General features: G+C 45.6%; 1 pseudogene; it reads left to right on the forward strand.

Moving 5' to 3' along the window:
• The first annotated feature begins 12,404 nt into the window (after positions 1-12,404).
• LOC102481578 (KATNB1-like protein 1 pseudogene) overlaps positions 12,405-12,869 on the forward strand; it is a 962-nt pseudogene continuing 497 nt past the window's right edge.

A 12,869-nucleotide genomic window follows, 5' to 3' on the forward strand; every position in this document is an offset into this window, starting at 1 on the left:
GCCGCGGGCCGCGGACAGCGGCAGCGCGAGGACGCACTGACACCTGCTGGCGGCTCTTAGTCACGGCTGGAAGCGACCTGCTCGTGCCAGGCGCCTTCTCCGGTCTCTGCCTGCGGTCCTCTGCCTATGGCGCCTTCTATCTCAGAAGTTGAGTCTAAGCTCAGGAAAGGAGAACTCAGATTTTGAATTGCACCTCGCCGTGTTGCAGGAATCTTTCTAACGCAGATACTCCCTCATGTGTACGCCTGGCGGGAGTAGGGGTTTGCTTGCTGATAAAGGCACATCACCAAGGGCTAGAAAGAGGTCCCTGCCCAGGACTGGTATGGCACCTGGGGTCCGCACAGCCCTGCTTTCCTGCAAATCCGAAAGAGGGCTGGTTCTTGTTGGGAGCCATTATGTCTTTGTTGATGAACGAAAGCAAGACTCCCCCTCCCTCTCAGATACACACACACCGTCTTTCAGTAAGGGTCTGGCTAAGGAAAAGAGTATTTTCCATGTTTTCTCTGGTTATAAAAGCGTGGAAGTGGGTTCGACTGGCAAGTTTTCCCGTGCATCCTAAATGTCCTACAATACATTTTCAGTCACTAGAGTACTAGCTCACGCCTGTGCTGTCTGCATTTGTCAGATGAGCAGTAGGCAGTTCAAGGGTAAAGCCCCGAAGACAGTTTTCCTGAAGAAAAGGAACCACTGAGCCAAAATCAGCGTCCTCAGCTTAGCTGAAATTCCAAGGGCTGAGCAGGCAGCCTCCGTGCAGCAAGGTGCAGGCTCAGCGGCTGGCTGAGGAGGAAATTCAGGACCTTGCCTCAGCTTCAGGGCAGGCTGAGGTCTATCCCCCTCCCCCCGTGCCCGATAGGGTTTTTGCTGCTGCTGCTCTTGATGAAGATCATTTGAGATCTGTACTTTGCAAAGTGTTTCACAAATGTCTCATTTGACTTCAGAATATCCTCCTTCTTTTGGGTCAGTCATCTCCCATCTTTTACTTAAATCTCTGCTCTAAGTCTCTTGGCAGAGGGCAGAGAGACTTTGCATGTAGGATCAGTGGGACCTGTGGTTGCTGAGCAGCCAGCATCAGCTGCAGCCACCAAGAACCCTAACCCTCAAGCACGAGTGCTAAGAGTGACAAAAATCAAAGCCTGTGACAATGTGAGGTTGGCTATGTTGATCACAAAACGTGGGAAGTGAGTCTTAGGGGAGCATCATTTCCCATGTCTGCATTAGCTTCCAACACGCTGCTCTCCTTCCTGTCTAATGTAGAAGCAAAAGAGGAAAAGAAAACAAGGTTTACAATGTTGTCCCCTCTTTGTGATTTTGCTGCCAGCCTGTGTATGACACCTCGTGTCATAGGTGCTACGTGCTTCCCCAACAACCTGCTCATTTCTGAATTCCCAGGCCTGGAGACTTTTCTCCTCAAATGGAAACAGGTCTTTCCAGGAGGTGGGGATCCTGAGGGCCACACACAAGAATCACATACAATCGCAATAGCCTGTTGTGTACCTAGGATGCACCTCGCCCAGGGCTGTATATAGAGCCCTTTCTACACAGAGTTCTTCCTGTCATGTGTTCCCTCTCGCCAGGATCCTCCCTCCCTGGCTTATCACACAGGGTCAGTATCTCTGAGTTTTAAAGGGCTATGTGAACACCATTCATTTTTGCTAGAAGACTCATGCTGTGCTAGCCGAGTTAGACAGTGCTGGGCAGATATCCACAAAGACAGTCTTTCTTAATCAGGCCTGAATATTGGCACTGTCTGAGAAGGTAAAATGCACTTAGCAATGCCCTGCCAGAGAAATGATGGTTCATTAAGTCCAACATGGGAAGCCGCATATATATGCTAACAAAGCTCCTTGGGAGGTGCCATGCACACACTGCTGAAGACTCACCACCCAGAGCAATAAACCTCTGTGGGGACAGAAGTGAGCAAGTGACAGACATGCCCTGTGGGGGGGGGGGGGCTGGAGGAAGTGTACAAATTACCTGGGGACTTTCATGAAGCTAACCCACATTAGAGAAAATGGGGTCCAGATTGAAGATGATTGCCCTGATTCTCGGGCCAGGAGTGCTGGGATGGTGTCAGAGAGTCCTGGGGAACTGGCACAATGCAGAGTGGTTGGCATTGACTTCTGGAGAAGGAACATGCAAAAGAGGTCCTTTATTATTTATATTAATAAAAACAAATGCTGTTATTAGCACTAACCATATGCCAAGCACAATGGTGAGCAGTTTCTGTATTATATTATTATTTTATATAATTCTCAAAACAACTCCATAACATAGATTTTATTACCTGCCTTGATAAATAAGAAAACGAGAAACAAGGTGTCAGTGAGGCAAAGTAAATTGCCTTGCTAATAAAATAACAGGGTCAGCCTTGAACCCTGTGTTTTCTGATTGTAAACCTAGTAGGCATTCTCCTGTGAATCTGTCCTGAGCCGCACTGCCACAGGGGAACATGACCATGTTCTTTAGAGGAGGTGGACAGTGGCGTGCCAGCAGCATGCCACGCTCTGTGAGGCTGACTTGCGGTTCTTGTTCATGGCCAGAAACCTCTATGAGTATGCCAGGCACATGCCTGCCCACCATGTGGGGCTGGCTGAACACTGGAGTGGGATCATGTCATTACGACCCTGTAGGAGATTCTCCTATTCGTGGGACACATACATAGATACACTTAACAACAACCAGGTCCGTTGGAAATGAAAGCATCGACAAGAGAGCAGATCTTCTCTCCACTCCTGTCCCCCTAGTCCATTGGTTACTAGAGCAGGATGGTATGGGGCAAGGTGTACAAAGAGTCCTCAGAAAGTTCATGGAAAATCAATATTTTGAAAAAATTATGCATAAATTTTACATTTTTTATCCAAATACAAACTTATACCTTAATTTCACTGCTCCACAAACTTTTTCAAGTCCTCTTGTACTCTCATTCGACATCTGACGCCATCGGATTGGAGGGAATGTGAGGCACAGTCTACAGCAGTGACTGTGTCCCATTGACCAGTCTGACGGACGGTAGGTGCCGCACTAACTGGATGGCACCCCGGACCACGGGCCTCCCTTTGACAGAGCCCCCTCTCCCTCTCGTGAGTGTCTGTACGTATCTCACTAGCGCCTAGATGAACTGTCATTGCTCTAGCTTACCTACGATAGTTTAGCAACACACAAGGACTGTCCTGTTCTTTCCATTTGCAGAGCTCACCGAAAACAGGCTTTTTAAAAAATCTTCTTTCTAGAGGCTACTCCTTGGAGATTCTGATTCAGTAGGACTAAAGTAGGGACTGGGTACTTGCATTTTTAATTACTCAAAGACCTGAGTAATTTACTAAATACCAAAATAGAAGACACATTAGCATAAGTACTTGATAAATGTTTAATGAAGTTAATTCATTCTGTCTATAATTACAAATTAGCATAAGTACTTGATAAATTTTTGATTAATGAAGTTAATTCATTCTGTCTATAATTAAGCTACCAAAGAGGTAAGCCCATAAGCAGGTGGCTAAGATGGCTAGCATTTTAGTCCACAATCAGGAAAATCAGGATTTAGCTGAGCTACCTTAATTAGTCCAAGGATGTAAGTGAAAGATTTACTCTTCTTTCTTTTCTTTCTTTCTCTTTTTTTTTTTTTTTTGAGAGGAATGTGTAAATAGTAAATAGAAAGAGATGTTCTGTGTAAAACTATCAGCTGGCCAATTGACTAATAAGTGAAAGCTGTTTGAGCTAACTAATCTGTTCTGGAATTACACCGGGAATAAAAGTGTCAGGCAACACCTAAATGTGCACTGTGTCTCTGTCTTTCATTGATGGCGACTTCACCCTAACTACTGAGGGACCTGTGCAGGGGAGAGTACTCATTGTTTATTTCCTTATACTCAACTTTCAAAGAAAAAAGTTAACATGCTCCATTAGCTGTGACAAAGCCCTCACAAATAGAAGTTTGGCCACATACACGCACAGTGCAGGCCACACACCCACACACAGCGGCCATCTTTAAACACACGCTCTCACCTGTCTGAACAGGACGAGCAGGTGGGGAACATAATGTTCCCACTACCGCCCTGCCGTGTGCACAGCTGGAGCCAAATGCTGCAGAGAGCTGCAAACATCTGCCAGCTCACCTTGTGCTGACAGGGGAGGCAGGCGGCACCGGGGAAAAGCCCGTTGCTTCCTCTGAACTGTTACTTCCTCCACCTTGTACCTGTGTGTGGGCTCAGAATCCAGTTACTGAAGGTTATAGAAACCAAAGCAAACGTCCACTCCGGGAGTGCTGCGAGGAGCTGCCTCGTTCACCACCTGCCCTGTTTCTCATCACCTACTGTCAGATCATCTCCCACGCTCACAACCACAAGTGCCAAGTCCGACTACCACCTTCCTCTCTTTTCGCTTTTTCTAAAACACTAGCCCCCACCCTCCTGGGCCTGGGAAATTAAGCCAGATGTCTTCTGTCCCTGAAAAGGCCGCTGGCCAGGACCAAGAGGTTGGTGCCAGAACCAACTCTACCTTGTGGAGACCAAGAGAGGTTGAATGCCCACCTGGCTCTTAGCTGCTGCCTCACCCTCCAGAGCACATGTGTTGCCACTAAAATGTGGCTGTGGAGGACTGTGGGCACACACAAAGCTTAACGTCCTGGGACCAGCAGTTAGCGTAATGGCTATGTCGCTGAACTCTTATGTAGCCGACTGTGGTTCGAATCCCAGACCTGGTGGCTTAAACTCATGCCGAGCGCCTGTGCATGCGTGCCCAAGATCCCAAGAGGAGAATGGAGGAGAAGGGATTGCGGTATGGCCACCCCCCCACCCCGGGGGTGATTTCTCACTTTCTATCTCTCTGTCTTTCTGGCAAGTGCACATGCCCTATAACAAAAACCTCTCCAAGAAAAAAACAAAACAAAGAAAACAAAGCTTAATGCCCTCTGCTGTCTCCCAGGCCAGTCCTTACACATGATGCTTTCTCACATCCAAGCCAATTACCGTGCCTGCTTTGCCCCAAAACAGGAGGGAAAACAAACCTAGATTCAATTATTATTTCAGGGTTTTGTTTTCAAGAATAACAGGTAAGCTACAGCCACTAGCCCTTGGGTATAAAGGAGATATTTGTCACCACATTAATAACTCTTAAGCTAACATTCCATTAATCTAATTAGGTAAGGTGAATCACCCGTCACATTTACTCAAAGAAACCATGGAGACACCATTGCTGAAACATATACACATACACAGACAGTTTTTAAAGGGTGATCTGGCCATCACTGCTCCCTGGAAATGAGCTCTTTTTTCCATTCGTTCTAGTTTAAGACACCAAGCACAAACCCTTTCCTTCTTAAAGGGATCCCTGCTTGATGAGTTCTAGGAGGCATTTGAGTGAAATTAATAAGAATTTGAGATTTAGGGCCCACTCCATGGCCTGGCGGTTAAGGTGGTTGAATCCCACATGGTCAACTTCACGGTGTGAGTGCCTGACTAGTGGCTTGAGAAATATGCTGGGCATGTGTGCGTGCCCACCCAAAATCCCAAGAGGAGGAAGGAAAGGAAGAAAATGGATTGTGGTGTGACCATTGCCCATGGGGGAACGGGGTGCTTTCTCTTCCTCTCTCACTCTCTCTGGTAAGAACACACACATTGTAGCACAGAAAGAAAAGGGGGGAAAACAAGAATTTAGGCTTGAAATAATATAAATCCTGGTTCTGGGTCTACTTCTGTCACTTAATAACTGGATTTATTTAACTTTTCTGGATCTCAGTTTCCCAAGATGGGAAATGAGAAAATAGTTTTACGTGTCTGGTAACATACTCTTAAATGAAGATTAACTCATGAATATTTGGAAAATACATTAGAAAGTGCTGGGTTTAATATACATTAGGTACATTTGTTTATTTGGCAACACTCTCCTTCAACACTAAATCTTCTTTAGAAAGATGCAAATAGATCTGCCCATCTTAAAGGCAGATAGTTAATCAAGTTTTATGAGAAATAAGAATTAAATACAGGGAACCAGCAGTTGGCGTAATGGCTGTGTCACTGGACTTCCATGTAGTCGACCACGGTTCGAGTCTCGGACCCAGTGGCTTAAACTCATACCAGGCACGTGTGCGTGCATGCCCAAGATCCTGAGAGGAGAATGGAGAAGGGACTGCGGCATGGCCATCCCCCTCACCCCAGGGGATGATTTCTCACTTTCTGTCTCTCTGTCTCTGTCTTTCTGGTGAGTGTACATGCCCTAAAGCAGAAACCTCTCCAAAAAAAAAAAAAATTAAAAATTAAATACAAAATAAAATGGGAGACTTTAATAGTTTTTTGTTTGTATGTTTTGTTTTCTTTTTCCCCAGAGTCCAAAAGCTTTTTAATAACAACACAGGATCTGAGGTTAGTCTATGTAGCCTGTCACGTGGGCCTCTGACGTGCTGGAATTTCTGGCCCTTGGAGCGGCCATAGGTTTTGGTGTGGCTGTGTGGGGTTCTGGCAGCCTTGACAAAATGCCGGTACCCCTCACGGCACTTGCAAGGGTCAAAGAGCAAGACGATGCCACAGCCCTTGAGGGAGTCCGGGGCCAGCTCATTGGAGGTGAGGCTCTCGTCCCAACCTTGAGGATGCGGCTCTTCATTTGGGCACCTCCTGAACGCACATCATCTGTGACAGTACCTGCGACCACACCCATTTTGTTTCCCTGGCCAGGAAACTTCGTCTTTGAGGATCATCCTGGAAAGAGACAGAGGTGGCCGGTTGGTGCGACTCATGAACAACCTCCTCAGCACAACTTGGTTGAAGGTGCAGTTGGTCCATATGCCAGAAACTGGTACAACTCCACCGACAGCCTCCGGCAGATGTCCTGGCTCTCGGGTTCCCTGCGTTGTCGAACTTTTCGTTCCTTGTGATGGATGTTGACTACCATGATGGAACCTTCTGCTCAGCCAGGTCCAGAGACGTTAATAGGTTTTAACAAATCTTTTTTTTTTTTTTTTGGAGAGTTTTTTGCTATAGGGTGTGTGCACTCGCCAGAAAGACAGAGAGAGACAGAGAGACAGAAAGTGAGAAATCACCCCCCTGAGGGGGGGAGATGGTCATGCCACAATCCCTTCTTCTCCATTCTCCTCTTGGGATCTTGGGCACACACGCACACGTGCCCAGTGTGAATTTAAGCCACCAGGTCCAGGACTCGAACCGTGGTCAGCTACATGGGAGTTCAGTGACATAGCCATTACACTAACTGCTGGTCCCACAAATCTTTATTATATTTGCATAGGAGAAGCAAAGGGAGGGGTGGAAGTTAATAAAGAAGACACATATGCAGTTACTTACATTATTAGCTAGCGAAGAAGAGGCACACACACCAACGATGTTCAGAGAACCGAGAAAATTGGTCTTAAAAGGGAAAGCCTCCCAGTGGAGTCATTAAGTACTAAAATTTGTAACACATGAAAACTGGGAATTGCCTTTTTGGGAGGTCATTTAAAAACAGGATTCCCATCCATCTGTTGACTCTGAGTCAGATGCAGACCTAGGCTGGAAGTGTAGAAAGGACCCAGAGAGAGAAAGGAGTCAGAATCTTAGAGCTGATGGAACCTTAGGTTAAATAGCACATATTGGCCAATACTTTTTCAGGGTGCTCTCTTTGGTAATTTGAAAAATAGATTAATTCACATCAATGAAATTTAGTTGAGAGGCAGAGGTGGCTTTGGGAAAGTTTGATGCAGTGGCTCAATCCTGTGACTAAGAAGACAATTTCTATCTCTTCCTCTTTTTACCAGCAGAGAAAAGAAAGAATTCAGCAAATCCACAGAAAGTAATAAACACAAGGGACCATGCAGTGTCCCCTTCAAAGAAAACATACGGAAAAGATGCTGCTTTGATTTCCCAGCCCCTCGACTTCTAGATTTCATTGCTAAGAAGCTGAGAAGGACCTCTTGTTTCTTGTTCACGGATTCCATGAGATTCCGACGCATGCTCAACTACTTTCCCTTTGTACTTCGGCCTCTTTGAGTTGGCTTTTATTCTGTGCATCCGGAGTACTTGATGGGAATGAACACTAGAATTTAAATTTTACAGAAACACTTAGTGATCATCTTCAGTAGCACCGATGATACAGCCACCACCAAGATGTCATTTCCAAGCCTGTGCACTGGGAAGTCTGAGAGGAATCTTTTCTGTTGACCTCACGGATATTCAGGATTTAAATAAAACAACAGAGTGTTTTTGTTCTGTTTTTGTTTTTGCTATAGGGAATGTGCACTTGCTGGAGAGAGAGAGAGGAAACGTGAGAAATAACCCCCTAGTGGGGGATGGCTGGGTCCCAGTCCCTTCTCTTCTGTTTTCCTCTCAGGATTTTGAGCACACGTGCATACATACCCAACTTATTTTCCAAACTGCCAGCTTTGGGATTTAAACTGCACACTTGACCATGTGAGATCAAGCCACCTTAACCACCACACCACCTGACTGGCCTAAAATAACTGAGTTTTTCTTTTTTCATTTTTTTTGGAGAGGTTTTCGCTATAAGGCGTGTGCACTCACCAGACAGACAGAGACAGAGAGACAGAAAGCGAGAAATCACTCCCCAGGGGGGATGACCATGCCCCAATCCCTTCTCCTCCATTCTCCTCTCGGGATCTTGGGCACGCATGCACACGCACCCGGCATGAGTTTAAGCCACCGGGTCCAGGACTTGAACCACGGCCAACTACATGAGAGTCCAGCAACATAGCCATTACACCAACTACTGGTCCCTAAAATAACTGAGCTTTTTGAAAGGGACAAATATTTCCAGTGATCATGGCATTCTAGGCTTAGACTTTGAAGCACCCCCTCATCCCATCTTGTAGAAATGAAAGGTAAAATACAGAAGCTTTAGAAGACATACCTACTCCCAGTGCCAGACAAGATTGAGTAAACTTACCATAGTCTCGCTGTTCCACGGAACATCACAAGTAAACATGTGAACATTACAATCAAAGCATCTGGAGAATACAAAAAGGAACCACCTATAAAGTAAACATACCAGGAAAGGGGAAACAAAAATTGAGAAAGAAATGCACAGGAGATAGTTTCCTGAGGATTTTTCTCTTTCATTTTTTTCATATTGTGTCCCACAAATTTTTTCCATAGGCCTCAGTTGTGGAACTGAGCAGCAGGTGTGAACAACTAAAAGAGAGAGATAACCTCCATTTCTCTGACTAGACAACTGGGAAAAGGTCTACAGTGAGCTGCAAAATACAGAGACTCTTTGGAAATCTTTCTCTTTTTTCTTTCTTTCTTTCTTTCTTTTTTCTTTTTTTTTTAAACTCTATTAGCCCTGCCACTAGTCACTCCAATTGGGGACATGTGTGGCAGCTAAAACTTTGAGGGAAAATAAAAATCTTTTCTGGCAAGAGGCAGGGCAAAAGGAGGACCCTGTGCTCAGAAGAGCAGGGTAGGGTTTAGACTCTTATTACCTTCTTCTTGTTCTTTCATGTTTCCACTTTGCCCAACGATGGCCTCAGTCATGTAGAACAGGGTGGCAGGATCAAGAGTAACTACAACGCCGAAAGAAACCTATCTCTCTGGTCAGAAGAATGGGAAAATGCGTTCCTGCAAAGCCAAGAGTGGAGCAACCCAAAGAGAAGCGCTGGGGAAGGGAATGTTCTGAGCCTTATAAGTTCCAGGTGTGCAGGGGTGGGGCCAGGTGCTGCACCTCCATGGGACCAACAGCCTACCTGGGCACAAGCTCCCACGTGGAGCTGCAGAAACACTTGCTGCAGAAAGAGACGACGCTTCTTATCTGAATCCAACTCGTTTGCTTTCCTGTGGAAATAAATCAAGCAGGTTTGTAAAGGACCCCGAGTAATAATTACAGTGTCCAGAATAGATCCCAAATTATTCAACATATAAAAAATTAGGTAAATATCAAGGACTAGGGGAAAAGAACGAACAGATGTCTAATCTGAGATATTAGAATTAATTAGCAGTTTAAAGCAGCTGTTATAACTAGGTTCTAAGAAGAACAGGTAAATGCTCATGAAATAATACATGGATGTTGTCAGCTGAAAAATAGGAGCTATAGAAAGGAGCCAGATGCAAATCTTAAAACTAATACAAAAAAAAAAAAGAAAGAACTTTAAATGAAACTTTACTGGGGAGACCAGCCAGTGGCATGGAGGCTAAGGTGGCTAGATCCCACATGACCATCTGTGTGGTCTGAGTCCTGGGCCTGGCAGCTTGGAAAAACGTGCCAGCATGGGGACCAGCAGTTAGTGTAATGGCTATGTCGCTGGACTCCCACGTAGTCGACCGCGGTTCACGTCCTGGACCCAGCGGCTTAAACTCACACCGGGCGCGTGTGCATGCATGCCCAAGATCCTGAGAGGAGAATGGAGGAGAAGGGATTGCGGCATGGCCATCCCCGCTGGGAGGGATTTCTCACTTTCTGTCTCTCTGTCTTTCTCTGTCTTTCTGGTGAGCGCACGTGCCCTATAGCAAAAACCTCTCCAAAAAAAAAAAAAATGCCAGCATGTACGTGTGCCCCAAATCCTGAGAGGAGAATGAAGGAGAAGGGATTGCAGCATGCCCTTCCCCCCGAAGGTTGGTTTCTCACTTTCAATCTCTCTGTCTCTCTCATCTCAAGCATACATACCCTATAGAATAAAAGAAAAACAAAACAGAAAACCTCACTGGACAGGATATAGTACTATATTAGGTTCCTAGGGTTGTCGTAACAAATTACTTCAAACTGCCTTAATGTAACAGAAATGTATGTCCTATAGCCTTGGAGGCTGGAAGTATGAAATCAAGGTATCTGTTGACAGGGCCACTCATTCCAAAAGCTCTAGGGAAGAATTTCCAAGCCTCTTCCCACTCTTCATGACTCCGTGTACTTTTTATGGTAGCATCACGCCTGTCTCTGCCTCCATTTTCACATGGCCTTTTTCTCTCTCTGCTTCTTTACGTCCAGATCTCCCTCGCCCTTCTCTTACAAGGGCACAAATCATTGAATTTAGGACCCACCCTAAACCTGGAATGAGTTTATCTTTACATCCTTAATTAATCATCACCTATACTATATCCAAATAAGGTCACATTCTAAAGCCCTCTTTAGACATGAATTTGGGGAGAACACAATTTAATTCATTACAGGCTCAGCTGAAGAACAGAGGAGAAGAGGAAAGGCTCCATGAACTGGAAGATAGATGAATAGCAGCCCTAAAGGAAGTTCCTCCTGCTGAAGGGAAATGATACCAGAAATAATGGACCCTGGGGAATAAAAGAAGAGTAACAGAAAAGGGCCATGTTCGGTGTGTCCATTTGCTAAGGCTGCCATCACACGGCACCAAACTGGGCGGCTGAGACAACAGAATCTGTCTGTCTTATGGTCCCGAAGGCTAGAATCCCAAGGTCAAGGTGCTGGCAACGGCGACTCTATGCCACGCCCCTCTCTTAGTTCTAAGTGGGCTGCTGGCAATCTTTGGCATTTCTTGACTTGTAGATGCATCACTCTAATCTCAGCCTCCATCTTCACATGGTGGTCTCCTGTCGTGTGTGTCTTTGTACCCAAGTTTCCCTTTTCATAAGGACCCCAGTCATGCTGGACTGTGATGTGTGCAAATGACTTCATTGTCATTTGATTATCATAGAAAGACTCTATCTCTAAACAGCACATGTTGAGTTACTGGGGGTTGGGACTCTAATATAACTACTTTGGAGAGCCATAACTCGACCAGTAACACTTGTATAAATATAACAAATGGTAGATAAACTTTTTCTGCGTGAGTTCTTTAAGATATGACAAACCAGACAGTGGTACAATGGTAAAATATGATGATCTGCAAGGCTGACGCTCACCTGTGTGGTAGGATTCTAGGATGACATCCAAAGACCTCCCTGAGGCCACCAGGAACGCACAAGCCCAAGACCTGGGGCTGGCTGAAGCTGGAGGTAGATCATGATGTCAGGATCCGTTTATGGGTGCTATCTCTCTGCTACACTCTCTTTCATCTCTTCCTGTCTCTCTGACTCGTGAAAGAAGAAAATACCTTTTTTAGAGATTTTTGCCTTATGGCTTGAGCGAGAGAGACAGAGACAGTGAGAGGAAAAGTGAGAAATCACCCTATGGGAGTGGGGGTGGGTGGCCACACCACAATCCCTTTCTCCTCCACTCTCCTCCCAGGATCTTGAGCATGTACCTGCACGCACCTGGCATGTGTTTCAGGCAACATAACCACTATGCCATCTGCTGGTCCTGGAAATAGACTTTTTAAAAAGTGAAATATGGTTGATGTTAAGATTAAAGTTCTGGGGCCGCACACCAGGCTGTGTTTGAACGACCCTGAGTGGGGATGGACCAGGAGCGAAGGGATGCCGTAGGCTGGCCAAAGAGGTTTGTCAGCGCTAGTGCTGGGCTGATGGACCGAGGTACCATGAGGCACCAGTATTTAAGAGACTATGGCACCTAAAACCCACAGTGTTAAAAACGGAACTTCTATAATAGCATTGACGATCATCCCATTGGTCTTCCTAGAAAAAGTATCTCTCATTTCACTAATAAGAACATGAAGGAGGTTAAAAAATCTCCAAAACAGTGGACTGCTTACATAAGTAGAACAGCTGGACAAGCTGTGAGAAGCCCAGCTAAGCGACGTAAGGTGATCTATTGCAGAAAGAAAGCTCATCATCCCTTTCCAAATCCTTAATTCAGAAAAAAAAAACCAGTCCCTTAAAGTGGGGGCTGTGACGTGGCAAAGAAATGAACTGGCTTGTGCAGGCCACCTGCCCGAAAAGGTACGCCGTGATAGTCGAACATATTTAGTTAACTCCAGTGATTCTGGTTCTCCACAGACAGAAAGCTCATCATCAAAATATACTGGGTTTTCCTGAGGTTTCTCAGGGCCATGAAACAATGGCCCAAGT

The sequence above is a fragment of the Tupaia chinensis genome, unplaced genomic scaffold (assembly GCF_000334495.1).
Source record: "Tupaia chinensis unplaced genomic scaffold, TupChi_1.0 Scaffold000392_1, whole genome shotgun sequence".
Classification (NCBI taxonomy): domain Eukaryota; kingdom Metazoa; phylum Chordata; class Mammalia; order Scandentia; family Tupaiidae; genus Tupaia; species Tupaia belangeri.